General features: G+C 42.1%; 1 protein-coding gene across 29 annotated transcripts in view; it reads right to left on the reverse strand.

The window, feature by feature from the left end:
- TCF4 (transcription factor 4) overlaps positions 1-23195 on the reverse strand; it is a 388575-nt gene that overhangs the window by 76121 nt on the left and 289259 nt on the right. The window contains exon 1 of one of the 29 annotated variants that reach the window (XM_061400292.1): positions 12969-13360. The exons of the other annotated variants lie outside the window; for them this stretch is intronic. The gene's annotated coding sequence lies outside the window, so the exon portion shown is untranslated. Of the gene's footprint in view, positions 1-12968; positions 13361-23195 lie in introns of those variants that run through there. 29 annotated transcript variants of the gene reach the window in all.

Here is a 23195-nt window from a genome sequence, read left to right on the forward strand (position 1 = left end):
GGTCACTATTGGCGTAAACAAATTAATACCACTGCCATGGGCTTTAGTCAATGTACAGTGCTATAAGAGATACAAGCCTACTTTCCCAGAAATAATTCCACGTTACAAATCCACTTTTCAACACACCTCCAATCATCCCCCATTGTGGGAAATGTTTTTATAGTCTGTTAGCATTTATTAGAGGGCTTCCCTCATGGTGATGTTGTATGGCTTAGCAATAAAGAATCCGCCTGCAATGTGGGAGACACAGGAGACTGGTGTTCGATCCCTGGGTCAGGAAGATCCCCTGGAGGAGGGCAAGGCAACCCACTCCAGTATTCTTGCCTGGAGAATCCCATGGACGGAGGAGCCTGGCAGGCTACATACAGTCCATGGGGTTGTGAAGAGTCAGACACGACTGAGCACACAGCACATCCAACTGAAGCAGTTATTTCCCTTTGATGTGATGAGGTCTCTAATCCTTTCCCAACAATCAGTTTTTAAGAGTGAGAGGAGAGTGGAGAGGGGATGTGGGAACAGAGAGGGTTCTACAAGAAGGAAAAGCAGCACCCGAGAAAAATGCTGACTTTACAGTCTGCCCTTACCCAATAAAGGTCACTATAAATGGCAAATTATAAAGATCACTTAATGGCAATAAATGTGCCATTTCTATTTCTCCAATCCCAGTATCTTTAGGGCTGTGTTTATACCACTCAGAGGGCCCAAGGGCCATCATTCCTAAGTATACATGCCCTCCCAGAATCAAGAGGGACTGGGAAGAAAGCTGTGTCACACAAAAGCAGAAAGACACACTTTCAAGAGCAGAGACCCAGACAAGAAGGAAAAGATGGTGAAGCCAAGATTCCAGCAGATATTCCGACAAGATGAAATTTCAAAAAAAAACCACGATTCACACAACTTCTCTGACCTTGAACTTAATGGTATGAAAGGAAACTTGGTGAAATTCTATGCTTAATCATCATAAAAAGTTGGTATTTTCAAGGTATTTTAAATTACAAAGATTTTCTGCATCCATTACATTATTTAATAATCACTTTGAGATAGATTATCTGTCCAAGTGGTCAACCATCTCACTACCTTTTTACATTAGGAGACAGAAGCAGGGAGGGCCACTTCCCGTCCCAGAAGTCACATGACTCTAGGAAGGCAGAAAAAGGTCTTTTTGTTGTTGCTGTTCATATACTAACTCTTGAAATTTAAAAAAAAAATTTATTTTATGAAAAAAAAATTATTTTATGAAGTAGAGTTGATTGACAACGTTGTAAATTTCTGCCCTACAGCAAAGTGATTCAGTTACATATAAATGTATCAGTTCAGTTCTGTCACTTGGCCGTATCCGACTCTCTGCGACCCCACGGACTGCAGCATATCCTTTTTCATGTTCTTTTCTATCATGGTTTATCACATATATTAACTATAGCTCCCTGTGCGATACAGTAGGACTCTTGTTTAACCTAGGCTTTTCACTGCAAATCCCAGGTCAGAGTTGTTAGTGCTTCATCGGAATATCCTTCCAACCTGGAGGGGCAGGATGGGGTGGGAGAAGGGAGGGGGATTCAGGAGGGAGGGGACATATGTATACCTGTGGCTGATTCATGCTGATGTATGGTGGAAGCCAACAAAATATTGTAAAGCAATTATCCTCCAGCAAAAAAAAAAGAATATCCTTCCAAATCACCTATGGTCTAAAGAATGTGGAGATGAATTTTTCATATTGGTAAATATCTACTGATGTTGAGTAGAGTTAAAGATGAAATCTAGACTGGGCTTTAAAACAGCATACTTAACGCTGCTGCTTCCAACAGATGCCTTCATCTTCTGCTCACCAAGAGAATTGTTAACGAACAGTGAGTTTCCAATCTGGTGAAGTTCTGAACAGGAATCATCGGCACGGTACACTGTAAAACTACCACCCCATCCTTCCTCCCTTTCACAAAGCTGAAAAAAGGATGAATAAAATCTTTTTATTCTGTCAAAACATATGGGCCTAAGTACTTTCAACTAAAAACAAAAGCATGAAATAATTAACAAATGTATGACTCTGTGGCACAGATTGAAATGAGAAAAAAAAAAAAAAAGTACGCAAATTGTCAACCTCTCCGTCCAATCAGCCACCTCTCTATATTATTCCTTCAGATTCCTGCCCTTCCCCATACCCCAGGCGAACATTCAGGTAAAATCAACCAGCAATATTTCACTGACTTAACTCACAGCAGAGCTTCTCGATGCTTTGGTACATATAAATACTAAATAAATAAAATAGGAGGTCAGAATTTTCATTAGAAGCTGACTGGGAGATTTCAGACATATAGCAACCAACTAGAAAATGTATGAAAGTGAGCTTAGTTTAACACAAAATGTTTATGCGACAGAAACAAAAAGGAAATTATCCCATTAGGATAGGGTTATTTAAAAAAAAACCAACCAACCAACCTTAAAGACTGGGTAACAGAAGATCAAGTTACCAACAATAAGTAGTTAATATCTTTAAGCACATTTAAAAGACAATTCAGTTGACTTTCTCTAATATTTAAATTTCAGACACTTTTTTAAGGGATCTAGTTTTTCTCAGTCTTAAAGACACCAGTTTAAAGATCAGCTACTGGCTACTTCAAATATTTATCTGGAATAATGAAGGTATAAATAAATACAAACAACATTTTATATTTTTATTGTCAATTTCTTTAACAATAAAAATTACAGTATGAATGCCCCTTTGATTCCTTTCCAAGGAATAAACATTCTTTCCTTTGATAACTAAATTACTTTGTTCAATCAGTTTCAATCGTCAAAACAGAAATGTAAAATCCAGATGATTGCTCACTATTAAGATAAGGAAAGCAGTTTAAAATTCTCAATGATGAAAAAAGTAATAAGAAAATGCTTCTCTCATAAGAGGAACACAGCAGTTTTACATAATAAAAAGCTTAAAATTGATTCCTGTCTTTTTTTTCCCCTTGATAAATTACTAACTGGTGAGAACTTAAAAGAACTATACAGAAAGGTTAAAAAGCAGCAAAGGAGGTTTCCTCTTCCCAGTGGAGAAATATCCATTAAATATATAGTTCTTTGCTTACATAATCAGGACATATAAGATACCCTGTCAAGAACTTTCCTATCTCTAGGTAGGTAGGTAGACAGATGAATGTGTACAGTATGTATGTATATATGTGTATGTGAGTTTGAGTATATAAGATTAATGTTTATAAAACACAGCAGCAGGTGGACAGGAAGGAACTACTTACTGGGTACAGGGTTTCCTTGAGGGGTGATGAAAATGTTCGGCCACTGGACAGACACAATGGCTATTCAATACTATGACTATACCAAATACCAATGAATCACCCATTGTAAAATGGTTAATTTTACATTATGTAAATTTCACCTCAGTTCAAACAAAAGAAAACAAATCACTGCAGCAGGCCCATAACTTACGCGTCCTTCACAAAAAGACATTAGTCAGGATTCATCTGTGTGTGTGTGCTAAATTGCTTCAGTCGTGCCCAACTCTTTGCGACCCTGTGGACTGTAACCCTCCAGGCTCCTCTGTCCATGGGATTCTCCAGGCAAGAGTATGGGAACAGGTTGCCATTTATTCCTCCAGGGGATCTTCCCAACCCAGGGATTCAACCCATGTCTCTTTTGTCTCGTGCATTGGCAGGCGGGTTCTTTACTATTAGCATCACTTGGGAAGCCTGGAATCATCTGCAGGAAGGTGGTACTCCGGCAGAGGAGAGGACCAACGATCAGTCATATTTCTTCAGCAGTAAATCTTGACATCAGACATCAGACTAGAAGTCACTCATAATTTCTTCGTTAGCAAATTCAACCTTCTTCATTCTATCAAGGAAACGAACTTAACGATTCTCCCTCTGCCAAAACGTCTTACGTGGGCTCACCAGCTGAAGATAAGGGTCTCCAATGTGTTCTAGGGAGCAGGAGGCCATCGTTCCAGTTTTGATTCTATCACTCATCAACGGACCACTGGTGGGTCATGGACCCTCTCTGAATCATTGGACCTCTGTCTCAATCTTATAGTAATTATTTGGAAAATACGTATCATGACATCTGCTGCTACGTATTTGAGATGTGGTACAAATAAAACCAGGTCATGCACCGAGAAAACACCTTGAACAAGGAGGGACCTCAGGCATCTAGTTTGTATGGCATTTTCAGCACCCTTGCTGCTGTTTAGTCGCTACTTTGTGTCTGACTCTTTCGCGACCCCAGGTACTGTAGCCCACCAGGCTCCTCTGTCCATGGGATTTCCCAGGCAAGAATACTGGAGTGGGTTGCCATTTCCTTCTCCAAGCGCTCTTCCCAACCCAGGGATCATGTCTCCTGTGTTGCAAGTGGATTCTTTACCACTGAGCCACTGGGGAAGCCTTCTGGTACCCTGAAAGTGAAAGTGAAGTTGCTCAGTTGTGTCCGACTCTGCGACCCCACAGACTGTAGCCTACCAGGCTTCTCTGTCCATGGGATTTTCCAGGCAAGAGTCCTAGAGTGGGTTGCCATTTCCTTCTCCCGGGGATCTTCCTGACCCAGGGATCAAACCCGGGTATCTAGCATTGTAGGCAGATGCTTTTACCGTCTGAGCCAGGGAAGTTCTGGTACCCTGCTGCTGCTGCTGCATCGATTCAGTCGTGTCTGACTCTGTGTGACCCCACAGATGGCAGCCCACCAGGCTCCACCGTCCCTGGGATTCTCCAGGCAAGAACACTGGAGTGGGTTGCCATTTCCTTCTCCAATGCATGAAAGTGAAAAGTGAAAGGGAAGTCTCTCAGTCGCGACCCCATGGACTGCAGCCCACCAGGCTCCTCTATCCATGGGATTTTCCAGGCAAGAGTACTGGAGTGGGTTGCCATTGCCTTCTCCATCTGGTACCCTAGTGATGCTTAAAATATTTTTTGACAGTGATGAGACTTACACAGCAGATTTTTAGTGCAGACGTGCCTTACGTAAGTATACCTCAGGTATTTTTGTTGAAAAAAAATCTGTTCTCTGAATCATGAATGGCTTCTTTAAGGTATGGAGCAATGGGGGTGAATCTCTGGCCTCACACCAGGAAGATGTCATGTGGAGATTACACAGATGTGAAAGATACTATGGTCCAGAGTCACAGATGTCCAGCCCTGAATGTGCAAAATTTCTCAAGGAACTCATCCATGTAGAATTTATGGGTTTCTCTGAAATGCTGTATTTGTGATATTTGTTCCTTCTTTAATGGAAAACTTTTTGATATGTGGATAACCTATTCATCTCTTTCTTAAAAAAAAAAAAACTACAAATAGCAATGTGTACCAGTGATATCATATAGACAGGAGTATGGACCAAAAAACTTTAAGGGAAAGAATGGACTCAGTAAGTTTTAATCAAATATATTTCATCTTCTAAACTCTCCCAGCACATTATTTTTTAGAAATTTGTACTTTTCGTCAATTATACAGGTCTTCTCTCCCATAAAATACTGTGGGTTCCTTAGGGACAAGGGGTATGACACAGAGGACATTCGATGCAATGACTTGCCTACAGCAGGTGCCCAATTAATATTTATTATACAAACAAGGGCAACAGTCAAAGCAAAAGAGGACCAGTTCTTTCCTTCACTTACAAAGCTTACACAGCAGATTTTTTGTGCGGACATGCCTTACAAAAGTATATATCTTTGTTGAAAAAAATCTGTTCTCTGAATCATGAATGGCTTCTTTAAGGTATGGCCCAATGGGGGTGAATCTCTGGCCTCACACCAGGAAGATGTCATGTGGAGATTACACAGATGTGAAAGATACTATGGTTCAGAGTCACAGATGTCCAGCCCTGAATGTGCAAAATTTCTCAAGGAAATCATCCATGTAGAATTTATGGGTTTCTCTGAAATGCTGTGTTTGTGATATCTGTTCCTTCGTTTCTGTGTCGATTTTAAAAATAAAGATTGCATGAAGCTACAACAAACAAGAGTCAGTCTATGAGTTTCATTTCCCCCAGAAGACTGAGAAGTTCAAATAGAAGTCAAGGCAGGTTAGGACCACGCATCAGAGTTGATGGTATTTTCTACTATTTCCATCCAATGGGAACTCAAAACCAAGCTGAACTGGGATAAGGAGACACAACACAGAACGCAAACCCCTTAAATAACTCTCTCCTTTCATCTAAATTCCTCCTATTTTTTCATGGGTCTTTCCAGATCCTCTTTCATTTGATTGGTCCATAGCGCTCATTTTACCCTTTACATGTTTTCTAACTTGTGTTGCTATCTTACGTTTTATATTTATGGTCTATTTTCCCAAATGCGTCCCAACCCCCAGGATGTATGTGGCTCCTTCTTTCCACCAGTCTGTCTGTCTGGAAGATGTGCATTTTCCATCGATGATGAGCATGACGATGACAATGGTGGTGGAAGAGCATCTTGCCCAGCCCTTCCCCCATCCCTCTATCTTCTTTCCATACCCACTACTCCAACGAAATGGCTCAAAAACTCCTGGATGCTGCAGCCACATGTTACTTTCACTCTGGGTAACATGTGACACTGTTGACAATTTCTTCCTTCCAGTCAAATCTGCTCTCCTTGGCTTCTGTGGTGTGTCTCCCTGGTGCTCCTGCAGTCCCTCTGCACTTGTAAATTCAGTTACACCTTGGGCATACCCATGTGAAGCGGTCCTCATTACCTCATGATAAAAGCGAAACTCCTTAATGGGGTGCACAATGCAATTTATGATCTACTCACTGTTCATCTTTTCGGTCCCATCTCTCATCATTGTCATCTCATACTATGACCCCAGACGCCCTGCACTACTTTTGGATCACAGTACGTGTTACCCTTGCATCTTGCCTGCTGAATTTCCATTCATTAGTGGACCTCACTTCCTCCAGGCCAAATGTGGGACAGACACCCGGCTTGTGTCTACCTTTTGCAGGCAGGTATTCCCCTCTCAATGCATCATCAGACTAAGTGTAGCTGTCAGCTCTGTCTGCCCCACATGTGTCCTGCTCAGAGCCATAATTCAGCACTTGACTCAAGAGTAAGCATCCAAGCTTCTTACCACCATTTGAGCAAAGGAGCTAGGAAAGGAACATTAACAACCAAAATAATGCTTTCCTATGTAGAAGAGATGAAATCTGCCACCTCTCTATAATTTCAAACTGATAACGTCAGGTGACCATGCTGGTGCAAGGAAGAGGACTCCATCCAAGTGCTTGTCAGTGACTGACTGGGGAAGCCGGAAGGCTCTGACGCTCTCTGTCCCCTAAATTCCCATACGCTCTGCTCCAGGACTTCAAACCAGGTGCCAGGGGACGTATCTCATGGAGAGGGGACACAGGGGCTCTCAGGACTCTGCACCTGTCCCAGGACTTACCGAGTCCCGAACACGTGCCATCTCGAGTGCAATGTGGGAAAGAGAAAGCAGACTTCCTCTGCCTGCAAGGCCACAGGCCTCGGCCGTGAGGAAGGCCGGGAGAGCAGGCCATGATCTGAGCGTGGCGGTGTACGGGGGCGCTGCTGGGGTTCCCATCAAGCCACAGCGAGGGAGGGAACTGCTTTTCTTCACGAGGTTTTGCCTGCGGTGGTCCAGCGCTCTAACAGGCAGCATCCATTTCTGGACCAGTTTCTTCATTACGACGCCCTCGTCGGTTCCCATCCAGTCACACCAGAGAGGGCTGTCCCAGTATGACTGTTCCTAAGGTGATCTGCGGTATTTTCTAAAATAGCTTGACGTGAACCAACCCGGTCAGAAAAATGCTAAGATTTGCATTTCCTTGAAATGTGACGCTATTTTCGAGCTTCTCATTGAAAAAAAAAAAAAAAAATTTTTTTAAACTGCAAGTCATTTCGTGTGAAGGAGCACACTGAAGGTGGCTGGCGTTGCGGCACGTGGTAAACTGATTCGCGCTGAACTGGGAGGCTGATATTAGGAGCGGGGAAGCCAAGCCAGGCTCTGTTTGTTCAGTGTCTCATACTACTTTTTCAAATGTCATGGGCTCAGCAAAACCCGAAACACATTTTCTCAGCACTTCTATTTCTCAACCCATATGTATTCTGAGAGCAGTTTAATTCATATGTTTCTGATTTATTTACATGCAAGTCATCAGAATGTTGTTTTGTATGAACTATTTGATGTCCAGGAAGCCTGTTGAGCTTTGCCTTTGAGGTTTTTTTTTTTTTTCCTCCTTAGGATGAGGAACCATGATTTGCAAATAGAAAAAAAAAGCTCATCAGAGCCCCAACATTTTGAACCTCAAAGATTCAAATTTTGTTCAAAAGGTAGATGGCATCAAGTCTGAGGACAATTCTTACAATCTGCCGACTCCGTATTTTCCAGGTCCTAACTGACATTGCCCTTCTTGATGGTACTAATGTCTTCCTTGTGGACATAAAAGTGCGTGTTTGCAATGAATGAATAAGAACAGATCCTAAATAGAGGCGAGGAGCTCTTCAAAGACTAAGTGAATGCCTTCTGGAACAAGGTATCTGGGGTGGGGGCGGGGATGGGGGGGTAGGACGCATGAGCATCTAGAGAGAGAGGAAGGTCGTAATCACCTTTCCAGGAGAATACTCAGAAAATGAGCACCAGCTTTCACCCCACTAGGGATATCACAGGCATTCTCTTTTCTCAATTTATAAAAGTAACTCTGATTCAATCGTGATCTGAGAATTGTTTGCATACATTTAAAAAGCACTGCAACGTAATTTTATAAATATTTCTCCCTTTGTAAGTAAACCGCAAACTTAAAAAAAAAGAATACTAGTAATTTCTAGGACTTCTATGGAGTGAGTTAATTCGAGGATCTCTATATTCAGACTTTTGAAAGAGCAGGGGTTTTTTCTTAATAAATATTAAGATATCATGTATTAAGCACAGGTAGGAGGGCTTTTATCTTTTACCATCATTGTGTCTACATAAACTCAATCATTTTAAAAGATACTGTAGAAGGTTGAATCAGATTTTAATAGCAGGGAATCTTAAAAAAAAAAAAAGAAGTTATATATATATGACTGCCATCTCTGCAAATATGCCTAAATTTTCAGTCTCCAAACCAAACTGATGCTGGGCAAGAAGCATATAGCTGGCCTCTAACACTATCACACGCCTCTGCAGTGTGTCTCTAAAATATAAACCCGCATTTCCCATCGGACTTTTTGTCCTCTCTTTGGGGAATAGATTAGAAATGTTGGTTTCTCTGAGCTAGGGCTGAAAGATTTTTACCTACACCACCTTTCAAAACTGAGATATCTCTCTTCCCCAAAACTCTTTTCCATCTTCCCGTTTCAAAACCAGAATGGTGTTAGGGCTGGAAGATTCAAAAAGTCTTCTCACATCAAATATCTCTCCAGCACAGCTGTTGTTAAGTGACCCAACATGTCCTACGTCAGGGTCACAGCCTATACACTACATTATTTTGCCATGAGTCCCCAACTCTACATATTTCAGGAAAGCAAATTAAAAAAAAATAAAAATCACCATGATGGACTTCTCGACACATCCATGAGCAGCAAGTAGAAATGCTAAGTCTTAAGCTGTCAAGCTGAATGGGGGTTTAAGGTTATACTGTGTCCAGTAAATATCAATCAAATAACTAACTACCCTCTGCTAAAACATGGGACGAGAGCAAATCAATTAACCACTAGTTGCTATGAATTCAAACATCACTCAGAGGACAAAATTTTATTAAACTGTAGAAAGATTAGCAAGTAACAAAATATAATCATTATCAAGACCATAAAAATAAACTAGAATCCTTTGGAAAGTCAATTTGTATACTCCAGGGAGAAAGCTTGGGCAAAGGGGGAAAAAAGCAGCCTCAGGCATATATCTTAAGAAATAGTCAATACCACTGCAAAAAATACAGTCCGTTTCCTCAACACTGTGTATCATACAGACATCTCCCCACAATTCAAATCAACAAATTTAAATTTTAACTTTTTATTATCTTTCCAAGGAGATCAACTCTCATGCAGAAATAAATATGAAGAAGTCAAGTACTGTAATTAGGTTTCAACAGCCAGCCGTCAGAACTAACAACTCATCTTACGTTTTAAAACCTTTTGGGGAGGACGTGCTTTGATTTGACCGGTCCTGGTGTGCTGGTTTTCAGTCTAAGGAGCGGAAGACATCACTGCATGCACTCATGAGATACCACATTCTCTTCTTAAACTACATAAAGTCCTAACTGTGAGTAATATTTCGACATGCAGTAACTGGAGTGAAAAAGTCACAGCCTCATGGACTACCCATCTGCAGAACCGATTACGAGACATGTGAATTTGAGAGCATTATAGAAGAATGTTACTTGGAAAGCAAACACTTTCATGGGTAGCATTAAAAGTGTCTCTAATGTTCTTTCCGCGTCTTGGCCTCTCTGTTCCCCAATACTAGACCTTCGCTTGGAAAACTCACAGACACAACCCCTGCTGAGCAGCAGTAATGAGGAACCTCTGCCTGGGTACCCCCCACCGCTGCACACTCAGTGAGAGAGGAGCCACTGCCTGCCGAGAGCTGGGTCTCCCTCCTCTCCCTTCTGACGGGAGATGCTCATCCAGACCCTACATGCGCCCAACGTGCCCTTTCATTTTATGGCCTCAGGTGGACGGGAAGATAGAACCTCAAAGAATTCCTGCCCCTACGTGACAGATGCTCAGGACGGACAGATTCAAAGAGCTGTCCTCGATGAAACGTACCCACATGCAGTAATCTCGATCACGACCATTTTTCAGCGTCATTTCCGTGTTTAACGACCTGAACTAACAGCCATTTGAAAACATGTCCAGAACTTCTGGAGGGAACCCGCTCCCCACCACCCCTTTGGTTTTGAACTTTAGTAGAATTCTGATCACCTCCACAGGCTGATCTGCTCTGGGATTTTAACAGAAGTGTGTGTGTGTGGGGGGGGGGGGGCGGGGTGGCAGGACACAATTTTTGTTGTTGTTGTTGTTTGTTTTAATTTAAGGTCCTTAATGTGGGCCACATGTTTCTGGCAGGGCCAGGGAAGTACAGAGGCGGCAGGGGCCAGGAATGCAAAGTGGTAGGGAGGTGGGGAGGGGAAAGTGGGGAGGGGCTGGATGATGAAAAGACCAGTTCCACAAGCGAAGCACATTAGCAACCCGGAGTGGAAAGGGCCGGAAGGGAAACCCACCCACCTCACCCCTGCATTCATTCTATCAACCTGCAATTGCTGCGATCAAAACCATATGTCGGTTCTTCCAGATCTTTCTCACAGGACAAACATGCAAAGGGCCTCGGGCCTGGCGTTGCCATCAAATGGTAATTGATACCAGATGAGCCACAAAATAGAAACGCACATGCAAACGGCAACCTCTCTGGCTGCCCGGCCCGCACCCCCCCTTCCCAACCCCTGCTCGGCCCCTTGAGAGGGATGAAATTGCAGGTCTTGCTGGGCTGCTAAGTGCACTGAGCACCACGAAAAACAAGTGTACGGCGCCCCCAGTAACCACCTGTGAATCTCGGGGAAACGCGGGCCGGCCAGCCAAGGGCTGGGCCCAGAGAGCAGGCCAAGGTGAAAGGTCGCTCTGGGTTAATACCAGGTCATCGATCAGGGGGATGAAATGAGCACAGGTGTGAGGCAGATCACAGGCCTGTGAGCAGGGACCCACCTCCCCGGTCCCAGCGCACATCCGGCCTGGAGGAGGCTGTTCCCACGACGCCACATCTGCCTTGCTCTCATCCTGCAAGGAAGATAGTGAGAAAGGAAAACCACTTCCCAATTACCAGGCAATTAGAAGAAATCTGCCCAGCTCCTTTTCCGAAGCTTTTTTTTTTTTTTTTGCATCCCATTGTTCTTGTCAAAGGGGGAAAAAAAGAAATCCAGAAAACCTGCTGAGCTGGAGGTCCTGGCAATTGCTGGTTGAATGTAATACAGTAGGTACAAAAAACGTCTCTTATTTCCACCGACACTGACAGAGCCGCAAGTAGCACAGGGCTCTCGCCCCTGCATGTATATATTTTCTTATTAACTTGATCGGGCAGAAATTTGCAGAGATTTGTTTGGATTTAGAAGTCACAACAGAATGTCAGTTTTACAAACCGAGGCTCATTCTGTGGTGAAATGTACAGCCCTGGACCCCACCAGTCACCGCACACGAGCTATTTGTTCCAATTCTCCTAGCAGCCGCTTCTGAACAAACAACTAACTTACTCTAAACACACGCAATGGGTCTCATTTTCCTTCCTTCTGCCTATCCCATTATATGTGATATTTTAGTCTTACAGATCTTATGAAGTTTAAATATTTTCCAGATGGGACTAGGGGACACAGAACCCTGTAAACATTCTACGTTATAAAATGGACCAACTGACTGCTTTGAAACAGAAGAGTAAGATGATAGAACCTACGTCTTTTGTGAGCAGTCTGACCCTGTAAGCCAACCACACCAACCGTAAAGGGGGGGTGCAATTACCAATTTTCTTTTTCATTTCCCCAATTCTCAAGAACTGGCTGATTCACCCTCATTTAGGTCGTACCTATTTCTATCTTTTCTAATTAAAACACCCCCCACCCCAAAGATGATTTAAACTCCATTTACAATTCCATGCATCTCCATGGGAAGAAAGAAAACCCTGGTTGTAATCCAATGATAAATTCCACTGTCCCAGAGGGAAAATACATCAGGTCGATCAACCCCATCCCTTTGCCCAGATTCTCAGCAGACCTCTTCTCCTCCAAGTGTGACCACGGAAAACCTGAACACGGTGGTGCTCGCCAAGGACCCTCAGCCTAGAGGCAACCTAGCATCATCCGTGATACCACTCAGCACCAATCCAAGAGCAAAGGCAGCGAATCAACGAAGGGCAGGAAGGGAACGGGGGGCCGCAGCTGAAAACGAAAGCTCTGGTGAGTGGCAGGGGGAGAAAGGAGCAGCGCAAAGCAAGTGGGTGACATACAAGCCAAAGCAGCAGAGTGGGTGTCCAATCAGGCAGGCTCGGGAGACCCACTGGGGGAGACTCTGACCTTACCTCTGCCTTCCCTTGGAGGTCCAGTCAACATAACCCTGTATCTGAGCATCTGCCTTGTTTAAATTTCATCCTGTGGTGTTGTTTGCTGATTGGTCAGACATGGCTGACAGCATCAGAAGTGCGATCTGACAGACAAGGAGCAAGCAGGGCCACAGCACAGAGTTCCTAACGGGAGGGAGAGAGGGAACTTCATGCTGGATTCAGGAGAGTCGGGCCCGCAGACATCTGCTGTGAGGCCTGGGGCTCGCCTCGGGGTGGGAGGGCCCAGGGTGAGGCTGGGGGGAGGGCATGGAGCAGGGGAGGTGGGCCTGCCACCCGGATGACCAAGCGCCAGGCTTCCCCTCGGCTGGGGCTGCATCTGGACCCTGTTCAGCAGCCTCCCCCAGCCACTCCCAGTTCCTGTCACCTCCAGGGAATACAGCAGGCTGCTCGCCCTGGAAGTCTGCTTTCCAGAATAGAAGTGGGGGGGTTCCTGGTTTGGGGTAGGGGAGCTGTCCTTTCCTGTATGTATTTTTCAACATGTGTGACATTTTCCAAAGGACACAGAAGGTCCTCGGGAGAGGCAAGCTAACCAGAGCATTTCATCTAGATGACTGCAGTGCAGAAGGATGGGCTCCCAAGGAATGGGGTCCTGTGAGAGCAGGGAAGTGGAGGAGGACAGGGAGAGTCAGAGGCTGAAGGTGTCTGGAAACGACAAGTGAAATTACTGCTGGAGAAAGACAGAACAGACAGAAAGGAAGGAAAACAGTTTGAAAATGGGACAGGAGAGAGGAACCATCTCATCCCCACACCCAGCCTGGGTCAGGAAGGACAGGTCTTCACTGTGAGCCAAGTACCTTTTTCTTTCCAGGCCAGCAGGAGGCGCTGACAGTAACAGTGGCAAGCCACACTGATTGCCCTCTACCCTCCCCAACTTCCAGTAGACAGACAGACAGAGACAGACAGACACACACACACACACACAGAGCCCTGAACCAGTCAGTCTACAAACCAACAAGGACAACTGAGTTTAACCACTGCAAATCTAGGACCGTTCTCCCTCACCAATATGGATATGTAGGGGTTTTACCTTTAATTAAGGATCAGTCTTGAACACTGGCCTTCCTCTCCCCATTACTCAGAATCATGACTATACAACTTGGGGGAAAAAGTTAGTAGAATTTCAAAATCCAAGTAGAATTCCCCAATGCTAAACAAAAAACCATTACATGCAAATTTCCTCTTTTCTAGTATTATTTGTTAGCAGAATTTGGGGAAAGCTATCATGCTTTCAAGAATAATTATAGAAGAAGAAAAGATAAAAGGTAAAGCGAGGTATGCCAGGATGATTTTAAAAAGAGATGGATAAAAGAGACAGGGAATCAGAGTAAAACAAGGCTGGAGCGATCAGGTTATTAAAACCAACCAATTATGTGGACAAAAACAGGAATAAGATGCTTTGGCTGAGGAGAAGGAAGGTTAATGCAATCAAGACTTGATGAATATTAATCCTTGAGTAACACCACCCCTGATCTAACATCCATTTGGAATAGTAAAATGGCAGAACAGGGTAAAATAAATCCATCTGGCTTAAAACTGAAGAAAGATTCGAATCACCATGATCTTTACCTCCAAAAAAGACAGAAAAACCTCATTCCTTCCCTTCATTTTGAAAACATAATTATGATAGAACTCATTTTTGAAATCAAGCTAGAAAGACAAGGTGCTGAAATCTGAGGAGGTGAGACAAGGAAACCAGCCTACAGGAACTGCAGAGAAAAAGGAGGGCAACAGGTAGAAAAATAAATGAATGTGAGGAAAACCAGAGGGCTGATGTGCATGGGAGCTCTGGACAGAAAGAAGCCCCGGAAGAAAGAAGTGGCCAAGGGACCTGGATTTCATTCCGAGAAGACAAATGAATGAAACGTACCAGGCAGGGGCCCAGAAACGACTGAACAAGAGAAGACAGAGATAAAAGCACAGGAATGTGATATGAGGGCAAGAGGGGTAAATACAACAGCACGAAAGATCAAGTAAAAACTGGAAAACAATGCAGTTTGCTTGAAGCATAAAGTACTTTAGGATTTACTGAATTACGAACACAGTGTTGCTGGAGGTATTCCATTTAAAACACCATCACAGGCTGAGAAGACGATGTGGAAAAAGTGCCATGCATTGTCAGAATCCGCTTTCTAACCTTAAAACATTTCCCTAATTTCCAGGATCTATTTGCAATGCATGAGACAACAATAAAACTATGACACGAGGACCTCACTTTCCCCGCGGTATCGTGTCTCACAGATGAACCTACGCAGTGCAAATGACCACTCTGTGGTACTTTTCATATCTATGGTGTGCAAGCTACCTGTTCTCTTAAAGGAATATTCATGCAAGCACCTTGCCCAGACCAACAGAAATCTGACACTCTTCATTCAAAATGCTGAAGTTACCCTGGTATCTGAGAACCAGATTATTTCAAAGATCAGTCAAGAAAATGTCACTGGAGGAGATGGCATTTCCAATGGAGTCCTGAGAATTTCAGCAGCTTTTCCAGCTCCTGGCCTCATATTTTTTTTTTAAACTCAGAAGAGGCTCAAGCGGGTTTCCCTGATAAACCAATAATTGCGTATGTGGGGGAGAAGCCTACAGCTCTGTAAGTCAGATGACAGCCCCTATCAGGTGCAGAGACACAATAAAAACAACACCGCAAGAAAATGTTTGCTTTCTCTGTCAACCGCAGTGTCAGTACCCATTAATAAACCTATCTGCTAAATCTACTCTTATTCATGTGGGACATCACCGATTTAAAGTAAAATAAATTATCTTTAATTAAATGGAATTGTCCTTTTCCTCCCGCTATCATCCCCAATTATTACATTCTAATCAGCCCTTTAGGGAGAGAGCACAAGAGAGGGCTGAAAGGCACAAGGACTCAAAACAATTCCTCTTTCTGTCAAGTGATGAAATTTTTATCTTAATTATTGGTTATAACTGTAATTTTGGGATATAAATAATGAGAACTATAAAAATTTTGTCATTTATGGGGAAAAACATGACATGGCCACTTCCAAAACTTCCCTGTACTTTTCTCCTCTGTGAAAACCTCAGAACTTAAAAGAAGCCATTCCAGACTGCTCAAATGCTCTATTTAAACCTAATCTATTACTTTTATTTCCAGCACAAAAGTGCCAGTTTTAATTAATACTTTAAAATATATAGCACTAATGGAATGCCAGCTCTGTTATTTTTAGGCTCTGAGGCTTTCCACAACTGGGATTACGGAATGGTATCGATTTATGTTTCCACTAGAACAACACAGGCATGTTAAATATTAAGACACGCGCGCGTGTGCAAAGTCTCTTCAGTCCTGTTTGACTCTGCAACCCTATGGACCGCAGCCTGCCAGAGAGGCTGATCTCCTTACAAATATTTAGTGATTCTCTCCTGTCCCAATTCCTGGCTCCCCCACATCCCTCTTTTGTTTTCTTTTCTTAAAAATTGCATCCAAATTCTAAGAAAAGCAACGTGTGTTTCAACCTGGCAATCAGTAGGAAATACCACCACACCACCAGTTCTCATTGATAACAACAGGCCAGGCAAAGAAATGGTGAAATCAACAGGTAAGTGACAAAAACTATCTGATTTCTCCACTCCAAAGGCAAAGACAGGAAATACTCTCCTGTAGGAAATAAACACTAAATTTAGGTCAAATCTCTGCATATATGTTGTAATGGTGCCTGAACCATCTTCCTCCCAAGTCACAGCTTGATTTCTGCTTGTTGTTTGTTTCACTGTGGACTTTGTGAGGACCGGGAGCTTTCTTTTAGTCCTCTTCATGATGACAAAATTAACCACCGAAATTGGGAAATTTATCTTCTGTCTAGAATAAAGAGGTGGGGGTACTGACTGTTTTCTGACTACTTAGTGTTACTTTTAAAAATGTATTTTTTTAGGGTGTAGTACTGTTTTCATTTAGCATGCCTTTGAATTGCCGCCTACAGAAGTAAAAAAAGAAACCACAGCTATACAAGCCTGCTGACTTTCTTATAAAAGAACCAGTTTTAAACTTGTTTATACTACTGATTCCAAATGAATTCAAGATGGTGGCTAGTTAAAGAAAGAGAACTCATGCCAGGGAGTTTGATCAAAGAACTTCAATTCAGCAATGTTCAGTTTTAATTGACCACTAATTAAGCTACATTAGTCCAAGAAAGGTCTGTATCACTTTGAGTAATAAAGAAAAGAATTAATTTAACCCTGTGTCAGTCAGCTTTAGTAAATTCATCTGAAAGCAACTTCTCAAACGACAAGCATGAAAGAGGAGTTTAGTGTTAAATGCCAAAAGTGGTCTACAGAATTCAGAGAGGACCAGAGACTCAGTTTTCGACTGCATTTGTTACTTCGAGAGTGATGTCACCTTGCAGGTATAATTATCTTCATTACAGATACAAAGATGTCAGCTCCCCTCCCCGGGTTGCAAAGGGTTGCTTTAAAATTGGATTCAAAACATGGCATCATACCAGCCACAGTTTTAACTTTCCTGTATTCTAGACAAAAATAGAGTGGATTTGCAAAATCATGAGAATTTTCAAAGGCTTGGAACTCTCCTTCTGGGAAAAGTGAGTTGAAGACTGGGGAGGAAAAAAAACAACTGCCATAACACCACCAAAAAAGCTCATTATAATTAGGGGCCACAAGCTATGGCAACACGACAGCAGCATTTAAAGGTCCGTGTGTTAGAATAGTTCGTTTCTGAAAATCCAGTTGCAAAATTTTTATTTTTCCCACATATTGCCCATCACAAAATTTTATGCCTACCATTCTGAATTTTTATAAAAATCTCAGGAAGGGAAATAATAATAATAAAACTGCAAAAAACCCATTTTAGGGGTGAACGTCAAAATGTAAGACACTACTTTACGACTTGGTGTTTATGACTTTTAAAGTCCTTCCCATTAACTTAGAGGTGAATTCCCTATGGTCTTATGGCAAATATAAAAAAAAAAAAAACAAAGTATGCTTACATTTTAAAAATAAACCCAAATGTCAGTGGTACCCTGGCTTCTATTTTACAGTAACAACCCCCCATCTTCTATGGATGTAAGAATAGTACTGAATGCCATAAGGGTCAAACATTCTTGAAGAGGAATATCCTGTGGCCTCAACACACATTATATTTTGTCTTAATGATTCTGGCAACCAACGACTGCATTTTCTACAATAGAATTTAATGAATAACATTTTTTCTACATTCTGCCAATACTCATTAAAATGCACTTGTTTGTGAAATGCAATAGCTAGCTATATGAAACCAAAATATTAATGCAAATTGGAATTTCTAAGTTTAAAGCCATATTTGCATAACAGGAACTAAACATGGTACCAGCTGAAAGAGTGCACAGAACACAAATGCCTCTCAATACCACAATCATTACCAAGAGGAATGATGGCTTGTGTTACCATCAGAAGTTCAAGGACAAAGCATCAGCCAGGACATGCCACTATACAGGCTCCTGGTGCTTCCAACAAGAGGAGGATGGGACAATCTACAATCATCTCATCTATGAATAGAGTACAGGTATAAGTCACAAACCCCCATTCCCGTGCTTTATAACACCCTAGGGCTAGCCCACTATTATACATGGACATAACTGAAGAGTAGTCCACACAATTCTGAATGCGCACACTGAATGAAGGTGGTCATCCTACCACCAACACGCCCATTTCTCCAACTTAATGATGCAAAGGAATAAAAAGAGACATTTTTATTCTTTCATTCATTCTACCAAAGATATCCTACTGGGCTATGGTGGATTGGAGGAATCTTAAGAACACAACATTAAATAAAAGCTTTCAATACATACTGGTTTGTTCAAGAAATATTATTTAAGCAGTCCACATGTTAATCTTTGAACCTGCCCTATCTAAATGACTGAAAGTTTGTCTGGAAGATATGAAGACTTCAAAACCATGAAATCAAGTTAGGGACTAAATGAGTGTTAAGGGATGAGATGTACAGACTTTTTCACTTATTATGAAGATGTATTTGGATTATATGAATAAATACACATGATTATTTTTCTTTTAATAAAATTCTACTTTGTATTAGAATAGCCAGAGCAAAGGTCTGAGTTCTCTAAATTCCGCAGAGGTCAGCTCTCAGGCAACATGCTATGTAAGAGTCTTGCCTAACTGTATATACAGGCACAGGCATGTCTGGTACATGGGTGGCTCATTCATTTGGCCGTGTAAACACTTCTTGGTTGTTCACAGTATGGTAACAAGTATATAAAGATGCATTAAGACACAGTCCCTCTCATGGAGAACCTCTTATTCAGAGAAGGGTGATTCAAGGTCCGACTGTGTGCAGACAGACAAAGGGCAGTATCCCAGGCAAAGGGCAGTATCCTTCAAAAAGTTTCTTTATATTAAGCTTTAAATTTATTTTTTAAATTTCTTTTAAACTTTTTATTTTGTATTGGGATACAGACGATTGATAAACAACATTGCGATAGTTTCAGATGAACAGTGAAGGGACTCAGCCATACATATACAAGTAACCATTCTCCCCAAACTCCCTTCTCTTCTAGGCTGCCACATAGCATTGAGCCGAGTTCCATGTGCTATACCGTAGGTCCTTGCTGGTTATCCATTTTAAATATAAAACTTTAAATTAAAAAAAGATGAACACAGATGATATGCACATTCACTAAAATGTTAGGTAGCACTAAAAGATCCATTCTTAACTTCAGATGTGTGCTGAGCATAAAGCTATGAAAATTCATAAAAACACTGAAATACACAGCCGAGGTACCTCTAGTTCTGTTATAATCCATGTGATCTTGAGCAAGTGAGTTAATCCTGTAACACTATCATTTCCCAGACCAGCAGTGTCCAAAGGAACCTTCTCCAATGACGCAAACGTTCTGTATCTGTGCTGTCCAAAACAGCAGCCACTGACCGCCACACACGACTTCCGAGCACATGAAATTCGGCTAGTGTCGCTGAGGAACCGACTTTTCCACCCAGACTGCAAACTGGGTTAACAACATTTGGACCATTTACGTTACTGAGGTGCAGGAAGGATTAAATTGGAAGGTGTTTGAGAAAGCAATCAGAAAGAATTGAGGCTTGCATGTGTGCTGTATTAAATATTAATTACCACTACAATGAAGTATTTACTGAAAGCCTTATTTCAGCTGTAAACCACTTTCCTAGTAATTACAGAAATTCACAGTAAGACTGATTTTTAGACTCCATACATATCTGACAAATACCACAAAAGCAGGCTCTCTGAATAACATTCCAAAACCAATGCATACGCAAGTTGTAATTCTAAGAATATTCAGAGAATGAAACTTGAACAGAATATTGAGAGTCCAACACAGATAATCGGTGATTGATCAAAAGTAAAAGATCCATGCTTTTTCAAAGAGCTCTAACTTAAAGCAAATTTGCAATTAAAAAAATTACTATCTCCCAGAAACACCCAAATCAATGAAATGATCATCAAAAATGCTCATCTTTATGTCTTGCCTGACATACACATAAACAGATTTACACATTTTCTTTTCCGCTGTTCACTTTGAACACAGTCAACTCTATGCAATAAAAAATAGAAACCCCACCAAAATAAATGTAAACTTAGGGCGATCTCATAAAACAGCTTCAGTTCTGACAGACACAGTAAAACCCAAAGGCATCAGTGTGATTTTACAGAACTGTGCTGCACTGAGCTAGTTAGGGAACAGGAAGGTTCTCAGTGCAGAGTCGGAGGATATGTGTGAGGTATAATTGAAATGGAGCAGCCAATGGGCTGGGTGATCGGTAGAAGCGTGTTGTTGTCGTTCTCTGTCGTTTAGTCACTAAGTTGTGTCCAACTCTTTCGCGACCCCATGGACTGCAGCCCGCCAGGCTCCTCTGTCCACGGGGTTTCCCAGGCAAGAACACTGGAGTGGATTGCCACTTCCTTCTCCAGGGGATCTTCCCGACCCAGTGATTGAACCCCAGTCTCCTGCATTGGCAGGTGGATTCTTTACCACTGAGTCACCAGGGAAGCCCAACTGAGAGCATATCCTACACCAAAGACAGACTTGCAATCAGAGCTGCCACCCCAATGGCTGCCACCCCTACTTTCTGGAGCCCTGGAGAGCCCTGCATGGCATGTGGAGGAAACTGAAGAGCAGCAGCAGTTACCGTCAGACCTGGCAGCTCTCTCCACACCTTGGCGTCTAAGACGCATGGTGTGCTTCTGGGTCCCACAAGTTGGCACGGGTAAGACTCTGCCACCAGATACCGCCACCTTCCTCCCCAGGATGCTAGGGAAGGCAACCAAGGTTTTAAAATCACTTCCAAATCACTGCCAAGAGTTATCCAACACTGATGGAAGCACAGCAGTGGCAGGGAGAGAGATCCCAGTTGTGGGTGGAGAAAGAAGCTGTGCTATTGGGAAAGCTGAACAGAAAGTCTTTAATGTTGGTTTTCATCTTTAAACTTTCCTTGGTCCAGAGGACCTGGTTAATGATGCAAAAATATCCTTATTGCCAAAATACTCAACTTTATTAGTTTCTTTATGCTTATTTATTTCCTTTTTATGTTCTGCAGAAAAAAATTCATGGTAAAAATGTTTTCCTTTTGGATGAGTCCAATAAACCAATGGTTATACTACGAGAGAATTCAAGGTATTTTGAAAAGTAAGATATCAATATATGTTCAGGGTATGGAGAAATGTACCTTATTGACTCAACATATCTTAACAGTTGTTTGGAAGTCATTCCAGTTGATTCGCAAATAATGTACTATATTTACAACATCGGAAATAAAATTTCGCATTTTCAATGGTACATAATGAAAATACCTGGGTAATACTGTAGTGCGTTATTCTAGACAAGAGAGAACTGTTTGAGAAAAAAAGGAAAAGAGAAGAGAAGAAAGGAAAGGAAGAAGAAAAAAGAAAAGGAAGCTACCATCATTCATAAGGAGGTTCAGCACGCCGGGAATTAATTACTCAGATCCAGATACACGACTTGTGAAGCAGGACTTCTCCACCTCGGCATGAGCAGGGGCTGCCCTCCGCACTACGGGTTGATGGACAGCGCTGCTGGCTTCTACCCACTGAGCGACAGGCGCAAGCCCTCACTCCACTCCTGCTGTGGGGACAATCACAAGTTTTCCAGATACTGCCCCATGTCCCCTGGGGGGGGAGTGCCACGCTCCCCAAAGATATCTATCTGCAATCAGAGTATGTTGAATATCCACTTCCATTTTCATAAATCTTCACGGAAACAATGGTCCTCGCTAGAAGTATCTTCCTTCAGTCAAACAAGAAAATACCCACTTGTATTCCTGATCACTTCGTAAGTGACATGTTTATCTTTTGATCTTGTGGTGCTCATCTGTCCTAGCTTATTACCGGGAAACAAATAACCTATGTTCATTCTAGAACTTTTGGAACCATCTGTACTGTGATTTGATTATGTGATGGGAAATGTTTATTATTTTCCACAAATGTATTCTAAACAACAATCAAAATAATACAGTGTATGTAAATTTTTGATGAATAAGCAAGCTGAGTAATAAAATAATTGGGATTATCTATTACTGTCTAGTTATGTCATCTATCCATCTATCCACCCATCCATCCGTCCTTTCTCTGATCTGACCATACATTTATCATCATAAAGGTTGTCATGCTTTCAATTCTGATTGAGTTACACAGGTAAAAAGCCTAGGACCAGCCAAGGAGTTTAATCTACATAGCTCCCTATTGGCAATGCATCTGAGAAGGCACGATTATCTATAAATAATTCCGCATCAGGCCAGCTACATATTTTATACACCATATCATCCACTTCAAAATGTGAAACTATCCCAATACCTAAACTTGCCTAGGTTATTGTTAAATAGGTGACTGATACCCTAACACATTCAAGATTCCAACACTGAGTGTCCTGAGAAGGTCACCATCAACATAGCTCAGCCAAACACATGAAGGACGCACCATCTCTTTCTAAATCAGGTTAAAACAGATCTGTCAAGGGATCCTGAAAAAATGTATGACAGATTCCCCAGACAAGTGCTAGCCTAGGAATAATATGCTTAGGCATAATTTGTTTCTCCTTTTTCATCTGTTTTTCTTTTTTTCATAGTTTAAAAGCAATGGAGAAAAAGGGTCATAAAACCAAAACTTCCTCCATAAGGAACAACTTAGTGTGGGTTTGCATTTTTCAGTGTCATAGCTGAAAGGTG

The sequence above is a fragment of the Bos javanicus genome, chromosome 24 (assembly GCF_032452875.1).
Source record: "Bos javanicus breed banteng chromosome 24, ARS-OSU_banteng_1.0, whole genome shotgun sequence".
NCBI classification, from domain to species: domain Eukaryota; kingdom Metazoa; phylum Chordata; class Mammalia; order Artiodactyla; family Bovidae; genus Bos; species Bos javanicus.